The sequence below is a fragment of the Saccoglossus kowalevskii genome, chromosome 15 (assembly GCF_978046115.1).
Source record: "Saccoglossus kowalevskii chromosome 15, keSacKowa6.1, whole genome shotgun sequence".
NCBI classification, from domain to species: Eukaryota; Metazoa; Hemichordata; class Enteropneusta; family Harrimaniidae; genus Saccoglossus; species Saccoglossus kowalevskii.
The window spans coordinates 19,317,575-19,330,349 of NC_140655.1; the positions used below are offsets into that span (position 1 = coordinate 19,317,575).

The window sequence follows — 12,775 nt, forward strand, 5'->3', positions numbered from 1 at the left end:
AAAAAATACAACGTTTATGGCAACCGAATCAAAATAATTGTCATCGTTATCACGCAATCGTAGTATATAAATACGCCCCACCTTTTGTAATGTAGCATATCACTCATCATCAGAACTGATTATTGGCGATTCACTGGTAAGTATATTTCATATGAAATTTAAAACGAATAACTGAAATTTGGCACGTGCATGTATCAATGTATTTTATTAGAAAATGTTAAATGATAAAAAAATATTTCTAAAAAATATAATAAATCAAAAGCCACTAGGTTTATTGTTTTAGTACTCCGTTATATGGGACTGGTATGTACTTAGGTATTTGTTATAATTATCTCTGAAAAAATGTATATAAGTATAGTGAATTTATGATGCAAAACAAATGGTATAGCGTTATCATGTCCGGCTAGCATGTTCGTTTCAGTATTTCCAAATACAAATATAAAGCTACTGTGCTATTTTATCTGATATGACAGTCCACTCATTACTGGATACGTATGAAATGAAAGTAATGACTATGCTCATTCAGAAATCCAAGATTATGTTTATCTGCTGAGTTTGTAACGCACATAACAACACATATGAAATCATGAATTTCAGAAGACTAATAAAACCTTTTGATTTTAGGAAAAATAAATGATACATTCCTAAATATGCATGTCGACAATGCTAACAAATCAACATGAAGCCAATGTTAACCGGTGATTATTCGTATATATATGAATTACATTAAAAATTCAGCGCAATGTATACTTAGACAACGGCTTTCTCCATTTCGTTAGGAATACAATGTACATGCATTAAGACATGATATTGACGCGATATTAGTCTCTCAAGTCAACTAGTTTGGTGTCCAGTATCGGATGCTGAATATTGCTATTAGACTAAATCCTTTAACAAACGCGTCTATTGCATTTGTTTATTTTTTAAACTTTTACAGATCTGCTCGTTGTATTCAACTGCTGAACACGCTTGAAAACGGCAAGTAGTATGTTCGTCTTCTTTCGTGTTTGTAAAAAAATCAATTAGCTTGCTGTCAAAGTGATATATCCATTCGCAGGAAATAATAATTACTTATTTTATAATAATAATTAATTAATACTAATAATACTAATAAACTAATGAGTACACATAAATAATGCCAAAAATACAATTTACTATACTGCTTGAATCACGCGTAAATAAAGGTTGTGTAATCAATTTGTGGTTGAGTGTAAGACAAGTGAATTTTTAGACGTTCGTTCGAAAAATAGTCACCATCGATGATCTTGAATTCAATATTAAAATGATGTTTTCTTTGGTTTTGTTTTCTCTTATTTAGCGACATGAAGTTCCTCTGCTTACTAGTGTTGCTCTGCGTGCTCGGTGAATGTGTTAACGGTGAGTAAATGATTTACAATATACATGTATCACGAAGACGCCGTAGATACTGCCAGCGAGTTTTATTGACATTAGTAGTACCAGCTTATACTTAGATTACACGCACCGTCAAATAAGTGATTGTATCGGTATTCTAGTAGGCCCAAACCTGCCCTAATCATATTTATAACTCAGACTGGATACCCCGTAGAACAGAAGCCGTGGTCAGAAAAACGTTAATTACAGACAACTTTTACTTGAAAATAAACTACCACTGAAATTTGCGTACCCATCTGGTTATTAGATGGATACACTTGATTTAACCAATGACGTACCATGCTTGTTAGCACATCCATGATTTAACCCAAGTTTTAGAATATAAAGATGAGCAATTGGTATTATTTCGACTCGCCGTGGAATACCGTAATGCAAATTACCATATCATTTTTATACCGGGTTTAAAAATAACAACGGCACACTTAGTGCAGCTCTGAATACAGAGATGAACACTATTTTGCTGCAATCTTGCCAGTGTTGACCTACGGCGCGCCAAATGTATTCAATATTATTTAAACCACATATATTGATATAGGCATGGATTATAAATCGCAATTCTATTGGAATAACTATTTTATTTGGATAACCAGTATATCACAAATATTTGTATTTACTAACGTTGAATATTTTTTTTCGGAATGCAAAATATGAACTTTATTGGTACTTTGTGAGTTTGTGGCTTCTTGGCTGGTTGAAGCGTTCAGGCAAATCCCCCTTAGTAAAGCTTTCGACTCCATACCACATATTTATCCACACACTGTACTGTACTAACAACTTTATACAGTGTTTGAAGCGTAATTATCTTGTTGCTCTCGCAGGGACGTTTTTTTCAAAATATAGTCCAGTTTTATCTTGTGTACCTCGGGGGTTCTGTTTCTCCCTTGTTTTTTCACTCATATATTAAAAACTATTTTTCAACAATTGTCCAATCATCTAATGTAATTGTGTATGCCGATGATTCAAGACTCCATAAAACAATTAAGTCCTACTATTATTACAGGGTAATATATTGGTAAGATCGTTTCTTGGTGTCCAATAAGCTTACATCTAATATGGATGAATGTGGCTTCATTTCATCCAAAAAAGCTCTTTCAAATACACGTTTTTAGTCCATTAAGGACCTGTGAGCAATTCTTTGTAGCTCCATGGTCTTGAGTGACTATATTAATAGGGCAGTCAAGAAATCGATCCATAACATGGGTTCTCTAAAATGATTTTTTTGAAAAACAAATCCACACTGTAACGCCTTTAGAGCATGTGTAGAGCAGTCATTACTTGTGGTAATCTAGAACAAGTTTTGATACCGCTGCAAGAATATCGTGCAACGAAGATACAAGTGTGTAAAGCTTTAAATTTGCCTCCTTGATCTGTGCACAGGACGGTTGCCGATCTTTGTTTTTTTATACAAATATGTTAATTTTAAAGTAACAAGTATAAATTTAACTTTAATCTCATTGAATGTTTAGCGTAATTTAGAGGTGTAATCTTTCATTGCATGTACCAATCTCTAGAATAATTATAACGATTTTTTTAAAATCATGCCCTAGTAATGATTTAGTGCTTTTGAAAAGGCAGTATTACGAGGATACAAGGATGCGAGCGCGAACTGTCTGGGTGCATACTTTGCAATATCCTCGTAATAACCTTATTATTATACATCTTTTCCTCTCAGGAATACATCATGGGAATGCAGAAATCCAAAACGTTTAGAACAGATTCAGCAAACTTTATTGCGTGGGTCCCGGTCAAACCCTGGTGGCAGCCATGTTATTTTTTATTACAAGACGCTTACGCGCGTAATTTTACCATATTTGGAATTCACGTTTCCAAATATGGTAGGATGAAAATACTCAGTGCAATACGGCACGCTATAACTTATGGCGTTACGGTGACAGATGTATAATAATTGATAATACACAGCTGCACAGAAAATAGAAGCCCGTCATTAAATCTCAATTCATTTATTCATTTAAATATGTCACATCCCAATTTACAGCAACTTTTTGAGGTGGAATATTATAAATGAGTTTCTGAATTGTACTAATGTTTTAAAGAATACATATAGCATTCATGAGAATATGCAATACCAAATCTGCAGTTAATCGTTCCAATATTAGTCAACAGTATTTGAACGTTTCCGATCTCTGTCAGTCTTATTTTTGTGAGTAAAAATTGGCAAATATTTCATCAGCGTTTGTTATATATACGATATTGAACACACATTTTTTCAACAAAACACCACTGTGTATTATGTATTATTTCTATTATTCAAAGTTAACAAGTTAACTCGAAAGACTATACATCCATTTTAACCATTTTATCATCGGTGCTTGATGTATATTATTTTTTTCATGCAGTTTTTTTATAAATGCAGTTTTTTATTAAATTTATTTGTAATAATATCTCAACACTTGGCTTGACATACTCACTCAGCCAAAATTTAAACTGCTTTATGAACTCGCTATTTTTAATATAAAACTGACTGCTTGTAATGACTGTTTTGATGTGCTGCACGTGAACAAATACAAGAGGTGATCCAAGGACTGTGTTACTATGGAAGTCATATGTGTTTGCTAATACGCAACGCGGCGTGAAAGTAAGGCTTAAATGTGAGCTATAATTCTGAAAGGAAAGCTTCAATTATAATCTAGATTTGGAATTTGAAGTGCGTAAGACAATTATTGGAAACTCAAACTACTATGGATAATCTATATCTCTCTTTGTTGCGTCATTTATCCCAATTTTCGCGTTTTTAATTCACAGGAGTTATTCAGTATCGATTGAATGTAAACCTTGAATTAGACAGCACTGACAGTGATTCAGCCTTGCAAATTATCGGTTACGATATGGCCCCTCAAGGTGCTGCATGTGAATGTAGTCCTATTTGTTGCACTACAATGCAGGGAGAGTGTCCACCTTGCTGTGTTTTGTGTAATTATTATATAAATTGTATAGAGTCAATAGTACTATTAGTACTACTTGCAAATGTTCATTAAATAAATACGAGTAGTTCGTGTTATATATTTGCTTTGTGATGATCAGAAATCACTGCACGTAATCTAGGAGTTGCGATTATCATTGTACATTTGTACAAAATTAATAAACCGGATATGACGCACACAATTGGTATATCGGATATAACGCACAAGTACAATTGATAACCGGATATGACAGAATAGAGAACTCGCTTTAGAAATCTCAATAAGAATGATTCGGCGCGATGCCTCACATTTAATAAATAAAAATAACGAGCACAATTTTTAGTTTTCGTCACAGACAAGCTACATGTGCTTGACCGGACACGTTAGAGAAGTTCGTGGCCATCCTATTGCTGGCGCCGTAAACTGTGCAGCTATGCGCTTATACGAAAGTTTCGTGTTTTATTATAAAAAAGAAGAAGATATTATTTTTTTTCCGGAAGTTGAAAGTGAAAGTTGAAACTCGAGTGGTGCGGGCGCTAGCATTATTTTGTCACTCAGAATTATAATTTCGCAGTCTTCAAGAACTTTATTACGCAGGTTATACCATCCAGATAAACTACATATATACAAAAATACACGAATACTTTTTTTTTCAAATTTTGAATCATGGAATACAAATCTATAAAATACATATTATCAAACACAGTGTTAATGTCGGTACCAATAAATAGTAATCCTTTCAATCACAACTAGAAAACACATTTAAATTAACTGTTCACCTAGATTTCGGGGCCAACTGATGGAGCCCAATTGCCATATTCGTTTACTTCGACGGTATGTTTACTCCAGTGCATGACAAACAACAAACATACTTCAATTGTAATAGAGGGCGCTATAGTGAAACATCTAGATTAGCCACTGACTGACATGGAAGATTGGAAATTGTTGATGATGGTCATATATATATATAGTCTAGATGTGGGAGTCGATTATTCCAAAACAAAAGTACTCAATACAATGTATATGTAGAGCGGATAAATGCGGTAATAATTGTGTAATAGTTGTGCATTAATTCCTCTATTACCGCATATATATATATATATAATATTATGTTTCTTGGACAAAAAGAAATAGTCTTCGTTGACATTACTATTATATAATATTATATTTCAGGTGGAACGTGCTAGGAACGGAATTGCATTGCAAGTAAATATGTCAGCGAGTATTTGGTGTCGTAAGGGTGAATAATCGATCATGGATAATCAGTTCAGTAACATAGAATAAATCTTAATACAAACAAATTCCCAAGTGTGGTTGGTGTTCATATATTGTATATTTGTTTGTTTGTTTTTTACTAAAAAACGGAAAAGTGGTCGATTACACGTCTATGCTACTTTGGTAGTCATTCTTAATATATACTCCCAAATTAAATTACCAAAACCGATAAGTAGAGTAATTGAATGGCGTTGATTGATCAATAAATCGCTGTATCTATAACTTTAATTACACTGATTGATTGAATTAATCCTGGCGTTGTTATCACATCGGCGGGTTAGATTATGCTTGATGATTCTCAGGAATAACTGTTGCTTTTGTTATAAATTACTGCACTTTCCACCTACTACGTTACGGACAAGGGTGTGAACATTTCTGAGCCAATAAAATGTTTTTCAATAGAAGCTGCCCCATACCTTAATCACTCAAGATTCGTTAAGAGTGAATTGCCAGGAATATGGATAAAACTGAGACGAATTATGCAAGGGCGGTCTTCATTTACGTATCAAATACACTCTACTCATCACTCACGTTCACAGATAAAAAACAAAGAACTGGGATAGGATCAACATCCTTATCAGAGACATAAATCGGGGAATGATGCAACAAGAGTACAAGTGAAATTAACTCTACAAATGGAAAAAAAAACAATACTCACCCGAAACTGGTCATATATTCAATTATTTTTCGACATTATTTCTTATATAAAAATCAAAGACAAAAATTGGAATATATCATCACTTTATTTTTGATACTAGTGTTTGGTATTATATCAAACGCGTTTTATTATACTGGCTTCCATTGGCTACAGGCGTCCTACGATCAAAAATAGTCAATGTATCCCTATTTCGGTTTTGAGTGTTAATATTATTGTCGATTTCCTACTTGAAGAATGGAACGCTTACCAACGACTTTCAATGTTTAATTGATAGATATTGGTGTTAGTGTAGGTGACGTATAATAGAAATAAAGTTCGTATTGTGGTGAAAACAAACATCTCCCTCTAGTGTTTGGTTGTGTTTAAGGCATTTATTATCCATTGAATTTAAAGTGGCCATTAACGTGTCATCGTCCGAATCGCACGGTCCCGTGTCTTCGACCTAAAGGCCTCTACACGATACCGTGCGGGATCACATAGGCTAATTGCGTATCTCAAGCAGCGATATCTGATTGGGCGCGCCTCGAAACAAAGCGCCCAGTCAGCTTTGACGTACCAAATTATAAAACAAAATTCCACTTCCTGTTTTTGTTGCTATGAGGACATCCTTTCCACACAAAACTGCATCGATTGCCTGTACCTGATGAGGCTTGAAGGCACCAACACCGAAAACTTTCGCAATTTTATCATCACAAATATCACGATTCATGGGCGCCGCCATGTAACACGCAAACTGATTGGACAATGATTAGCCGCAACTGACTACTGGGGGCGCTGTTAGAATACGCATATCTGATGGTCGTTCTGCCGAGGTCTGTTTAGATGCTTGGCCGAATAAACTTGGCTAGCGAAAATGTTGACGTGTGAGATATGTATTTATTATGAAATCAAATGAGAGCAATTGCTGTATCGAAACCATTGCCGTATTTCATAATCAGTTGTTGTTTTTGTTATAATAGTGTAGTGATTTTGTCCAACATAGTTTTGCTCGCAGAATTGTGGTCATTGTGGATATGTTACACGTTTTAATTCAAGCGTAATTGAGTATTTTGTATACACTAAAAAATCAAAATCACCATTATGTAGTTGTATTTATTTGGTTGGTTGGTTGGTTGGTTGGTTGGTTAGTTGGTTATTGGTTAATTGGAAACTCTACCTCCGTATAACTGCTAACAACTTAAGTTTTCGACTTTAATGTTGCGCATTTGAAAGTTATAAAACGCATAAATCATCAATACCGTGACCCTGGAATATATGTTTTATTTACATATAAAATGAAAATTACTACACAAATTTGATTACAACTAATGTAGAAGGATTACTCATGAGATATATATGGCATGAGAGAGAAATCGACACTGATATGTTATGATATGGTGTCGGAGTCCACAGACATGGCCTGAGAATATGCGTACATTATGGCAGTTACTTCGACCATACATATTACTCATAGGAATATCAATATCCTACGTAAGTATGTCCTTCAACAGGCACCTCTCCCCCAGGGCATACAACTCCTGTACAAGAGCTACCCGCAACAATAAATGAAACAATCATAAAACTGCAAATGAATGTAGAAATACCTACAGCGTAGAACGACTCAGCTGTAGTACATTAATCGTATTCTTAATTTAGCTGATATCGACACATCTGTTGTAATTAACAAATGATGTGAGTTAACTTGTCATTTGAGGTGGTAATTCAACTAGATAAATAATTTGATTATGCTTCTACTAAGTCTCGCACTGTTTTACGTGTGATCTGAATACATTATGTCAGTTACTGCAATAAGCCTAAGTAAATCATACTTATCGGGGTAGAAATATCATACGTAACACCCACCTCTCCGTCCGGGAATTCAATTTTAGCATCCACGGAATGCCCGCAACAATACATGAAACAAACATTTAAAAACAAATTAGATATAACTAAAGTGTACAACGACACAGCTGTTGTACATATACATATATGCTTTACGTAAATCATATAGACACATCTGTAGTACAGACATATGGTGCTATGAACGCATTGTGGAATTTATATGTCGTTTGATGGGGTGTGGCTATTCAACTTAGAAAAATATCATAAACATGTTAAGGATTCTTCTATTTAACTTCACTATAAAACGAAATCAAGTGCACAGCCTCCTCTTGGTACCAACCTATGCGAGTATGTCAAGGGATATTTTTAATATATAAAAATGGTTGTAATGAGTCGAAATCTCTGGAAAGTATTCAATATTACCGGACGATATCATAGTGAGTCATTGAGAATAGATATTTTGTCTGAAATGTCTGGTTATATCGGATAATAGCGAGTACTGCAATAACCTACTGCCATTTTTTATGTTTTACCATTATCGATCCTAGCAGTTTTCACCAATTTTAAAATGTAATCACGCGATTCTTGGTTTATCTTCCGGCCGTTTAGGTACATATAACAAATAGTGTCTACCCATACGTGTTAAAAGACTGCATCAATTCCTGACTTTCACAAATATTGTAGTACATTCATGGCAGTCAATTTAAGTACAAGAATAAGTCATGTAAATATTTACTAGTTGTAGCTCGCTGTCTTAGTTTTTCTCATTCGAGAAAGATAACCTTGTCTTACAGAATCAGAATTGGGTGTTTGACGTTGGGTATAATACACCACAGTTCAAACATGTGTTTACCACCAAAACAGGTAGCTGAAGTGTGACTATGCTGGTGACCTTTAACCTCAACATACAGTAGTCCAATCCACAACTTAGACAACATAGACGGTTACCCTTCAAAAGTGTTCAAGGTTTTGTTTCTCAACATTCCTGTTGACAACATCTTATTGTCTACTATAGATACTGGAGTATTTATTTGTTGTTGTGATCAAAATAAATCACGTGTCTATGACGTCATTGTATGTCATATAGATTACATTGTTTGAATAATGTGGACCAACATACTTATCATTCCAATTTGCAATCTCAATTTTCTAAATTAAAATCGCATACTACACAATCCAACACCCAAATAAACCAATTCAGGCATTTCACCTATCTAGCTTTGGGCCATCCTGTATCAAATACTGACAGACTGACGTAATTCAGGACACCAAGTTCATGAGACGATAATTGATATTCTCCAAAAATGTCCCAGTTTAAAAGATGTGCGATTCTATGATAATGGAGAATAGATATTATAATAGATGAACACTTAATTTTGCTTGTTTATTACTAAACACAAGACCTGGAACTAATCCTAAACCTGCTATTCCACCACTGCCACAAACAATTACCGACATCCCGGAGTAGTGAGGACCATGTTTGGTAATTCACAATTTTCAATGGTTTTCACCCACAATATTATACATCAAACAAAGACATCTTTCTTTGTATTTAAATCTGTCAATATTTACGGCGTGTAACGTAACCATGTGTTAAAATTAAATAAGCTGTCTACACATTGAAAACGTTCTACATGTATATTTAATAGCCCAGCCTGCCTACATTGTCAGTACTCAGACGTTGCTGTCCCGCTCTACAAAATCAGTGCATTGTAAGTTGGACTTTTATTTGTGATAACATAATATCATTTGATCGAATTTAACAATGAATTTCGAGGCGACTATTTATATCCAAATTTAGAAATAAATTGTTGGCAAATCGTTTTTTGCACGGATCCCATCTTAGATTGCAAAAACACTGATTCTAGTTTCACTAAATCACAATCATGCTTGTAATGGGTTTTGTAATTCTTGTGTAAATTTCTCTCCATATATTGATGGCATTGTTTGTATATTTAGGACAAGATGAGATTCTTCACAGTGGTATTGATCAGCTGTTTGCTGTGTTCCATGTGCTCCGCATCACCGCTGGAAAAAGTTAAACGTACGTACGTCTTTCTCTATTGAGTAGTACTTACCGTTGATTCAAGTAACTGTTGTTTGTCGTCTTAGTTTGCAATCTCACCATGTAGCAACCGAATAAAATAAAACTAAATTATTTGTATTATTCGCATACGTAACTGGCAAATCACAACCACAATGAAACTTATGCACGTTTTGCGACACAAATTAACCCACCCGAACATTTTAGTATACATTTAGATGCAATATTGAATGGATATTCCCTAAAGTCGTTAGGCGAACAAGTATAAATTCTGTAATGGGACACACCATTTTTGAATATGTCTTAATATATGGCAATTATAACTATTAATTAACTATATCTATTTTGGAAGAAGAGAAAACTAATCAACGCGTGTTTTTGGAATTTGAATGTGTGAATATTGAAATTCATATAATATCGGAAATATCGGAAAATTTTCATGGAATACACGGATTAATGCTAACAAGTATGTTTCTGACTTATTCAACGGCACGTCGGTACCTAGATGTCCGTTAGGTTATTAGAGCGTACCACATTCTAGAACATTACAAATTCTTTATATCGTTTTTCGTAACGCTGCGTAATACTGAGTGTAATCTATTGGGTAGATATTATCTCACATAAAGAAAGCAAATGAAACAACACGCTGTTTTACTATTACACGTGTTTGTAAACAAATGCTTTGTTGGTTGGATCAGGTGATTGTTTCGTCAATAATATAATTTCTGATAAAATGACGGAATACAATGGCATCAGAAATATGTGGTGTATCTGTCTGGATATCAATTCGATATCTACAAAACAACTGACTCGATTGTTTCAGCGTATCAATGGCGTCAAAACATTATTGAGAAATAAAACACTGAAAACGTTTGTAGAACGTTTGTGACACTATCAGATACAAGTTTCTAAGAAGGATTATTACAAAAAATTCAACCACAAATAAATATTGTACCCATGGTTGCTTTTAATCTGTGTCGTAATGACGCGTGGAAGGGAACATCGCATGGCTATGAAAACTATTTTCAATATATTGGTAGATCCCTTATATCGTCTATACTGCAAGTATTTTTTAAATTGTCTTCATTCGTTTGTTCCGTATCCTGCAGGTGATGCATGTTTTGGAGTTGTATGCCCCGAGGGAAAAGTGTGTGTCGAAGGACATAATTACGTAGGATACTGCTTCCCCGGTAAGTAATATGTTCTGCTTCCTGTAATTTGCATTCGGTCAGGTGGTGTGCAATAAAATGACACTATTAATTTATCGCGTCTTGGCGTGCTCGTAATTCTGATTATAGTGAAAATAGCTGAACAAGTTTAATAAAACTGATATTGTAGGTTTAAGAATTGAATATTCCATTCATCCGGTTCTGTGAGATTTGTAATGCACAAAATGAAAATTTGAAAACTCATTAAGCATCTTATTTCATTTTAATAAATTATCTCTGTCAGTTCACTTTTAATTAATGCATGTGTATAGTTTTCTAGCCATTCATATATTCACTTTAAAATATTTAACGCTGATTACCACTTCACCGTGGGTGAAATTTTAACAACCTTCTGACACTGTACCTTGACTGACACATATATGAAACAAAAAATCTTCCAATTAATATTTTCTGATTATAGAATCGTATGTAGAAGCACAAAATGGAGAACGAGACGTGGACAAGGTAGGAATGATGTTGTTGCTCTGTACTTTGTGTTCATAACTTTAAGTTTGGCATGAATTCAGTATGGTTTCTTTTATCGTAGTACATTCGTTCATTCTGTGATATATTCATGTTTCCGATGATTAGAACTGATCATAGTGTTTCTTTGTCCATACTGGCCAGACACAGCTACACCGCGTCAGCATGGGTTACACATATTAATTTTCTAAATAGAAATTTAGGTTAATATCATTTACGAATAAAATATGTACATATATAACACTGCTTTTCAGAATTATAAAAGAATTTATAAGGTGTATAGTTGACTCTTTCTGCCGAGCACATCATTTTTATGAGATTTATGTTTTTTTTACATACAGATACTGAACGAATAGAGAAGAAGATTGAGGATATCTAACAATTATCATTGTCAATCTAGAAAAGATGAAGTCCGAGGAATAAAATCATTTCTCGAAAAATATACTATCAATCTTAGCCGCAGAATGTTGCAATTTTATTTTAATTCATTTTATCTCAATAATGTCATTATAGTAACATTGTACAAATGATGTTTGAATATCATTGTAGTCGCATCATTAAATAACGTCTACATTATACTTCAAATTATAGTTTCATCAAATTTCCATATTCAATCATGGCTTGCATAGTATAAATTACACTTATGTTAAACAAACAGTTTGTGGTGTGTTATTCTCTATTCACGACACGAAGGTCCAAAAGATGATGCAATGTAGACGAAAACATATTTTCTAATCACACGGCATATTGATGAAAAAATGTTAAATGATCTATTCTAAACTGAACATTTTTAAGGACATATAAAGGAATTTGTTCAAAGAAGTAATACAATCAGTAGTACGCGTGCGCAGTCATTGTTATTGTACATAGCTAAACAGTCGCGTCACATGGGTGTTGATAAATGACGCAGTTTCATCAGATAAAAAACAACGTAATCATTTCGTGGTAATCA

General features: G+C 34.0%; 2 long non-coding RNA genes across 3 annotated transcripts; both read left to right on the forward strand.

The window, feature by feature from the left end:
- Positions 1-99: 99 nt before the first annotated feature.
- On the forward strand, positions 100-5,635 carry LOC102808439 (uncharacterized). Of its 2 annotated transcripts, XR_014931701.1 has the most exons (5): positions 102-136; positions 938-985; positions 1,319-1,377; positions 4,177-4,344; positions 5,508-5,635. It is a non-coding gene; the product is annotated as an uncharacterized LOC102808439 (long non-coding RNA). The 2 variants fall into 2 exon arrangements; XR_014931700.1 differs by lacking the exon at positions 938-985 and having other exon boundaries at positions 100-136.
- A 4,103-nt stretch (positions 5,636-9,738) lies between these two features.
- On the forward strand, positions 9,739-12,478 carry LOC146734042 (uncharacterized). Its single transcript, XR_014931702.1, has 5 exons — positions 9,739-9,800; positions 10,048-10,132; positions 11,242-11,322; positions 11,762-11,805; positions 12,165-12,478. It is a non-coding gene; the product is annotated as an uncharacterized LOC146734042 (long non-coding RNA).
- The last annotated feature ends 297 nt before the right edge of the window (positions 12,479-12,775 follow it).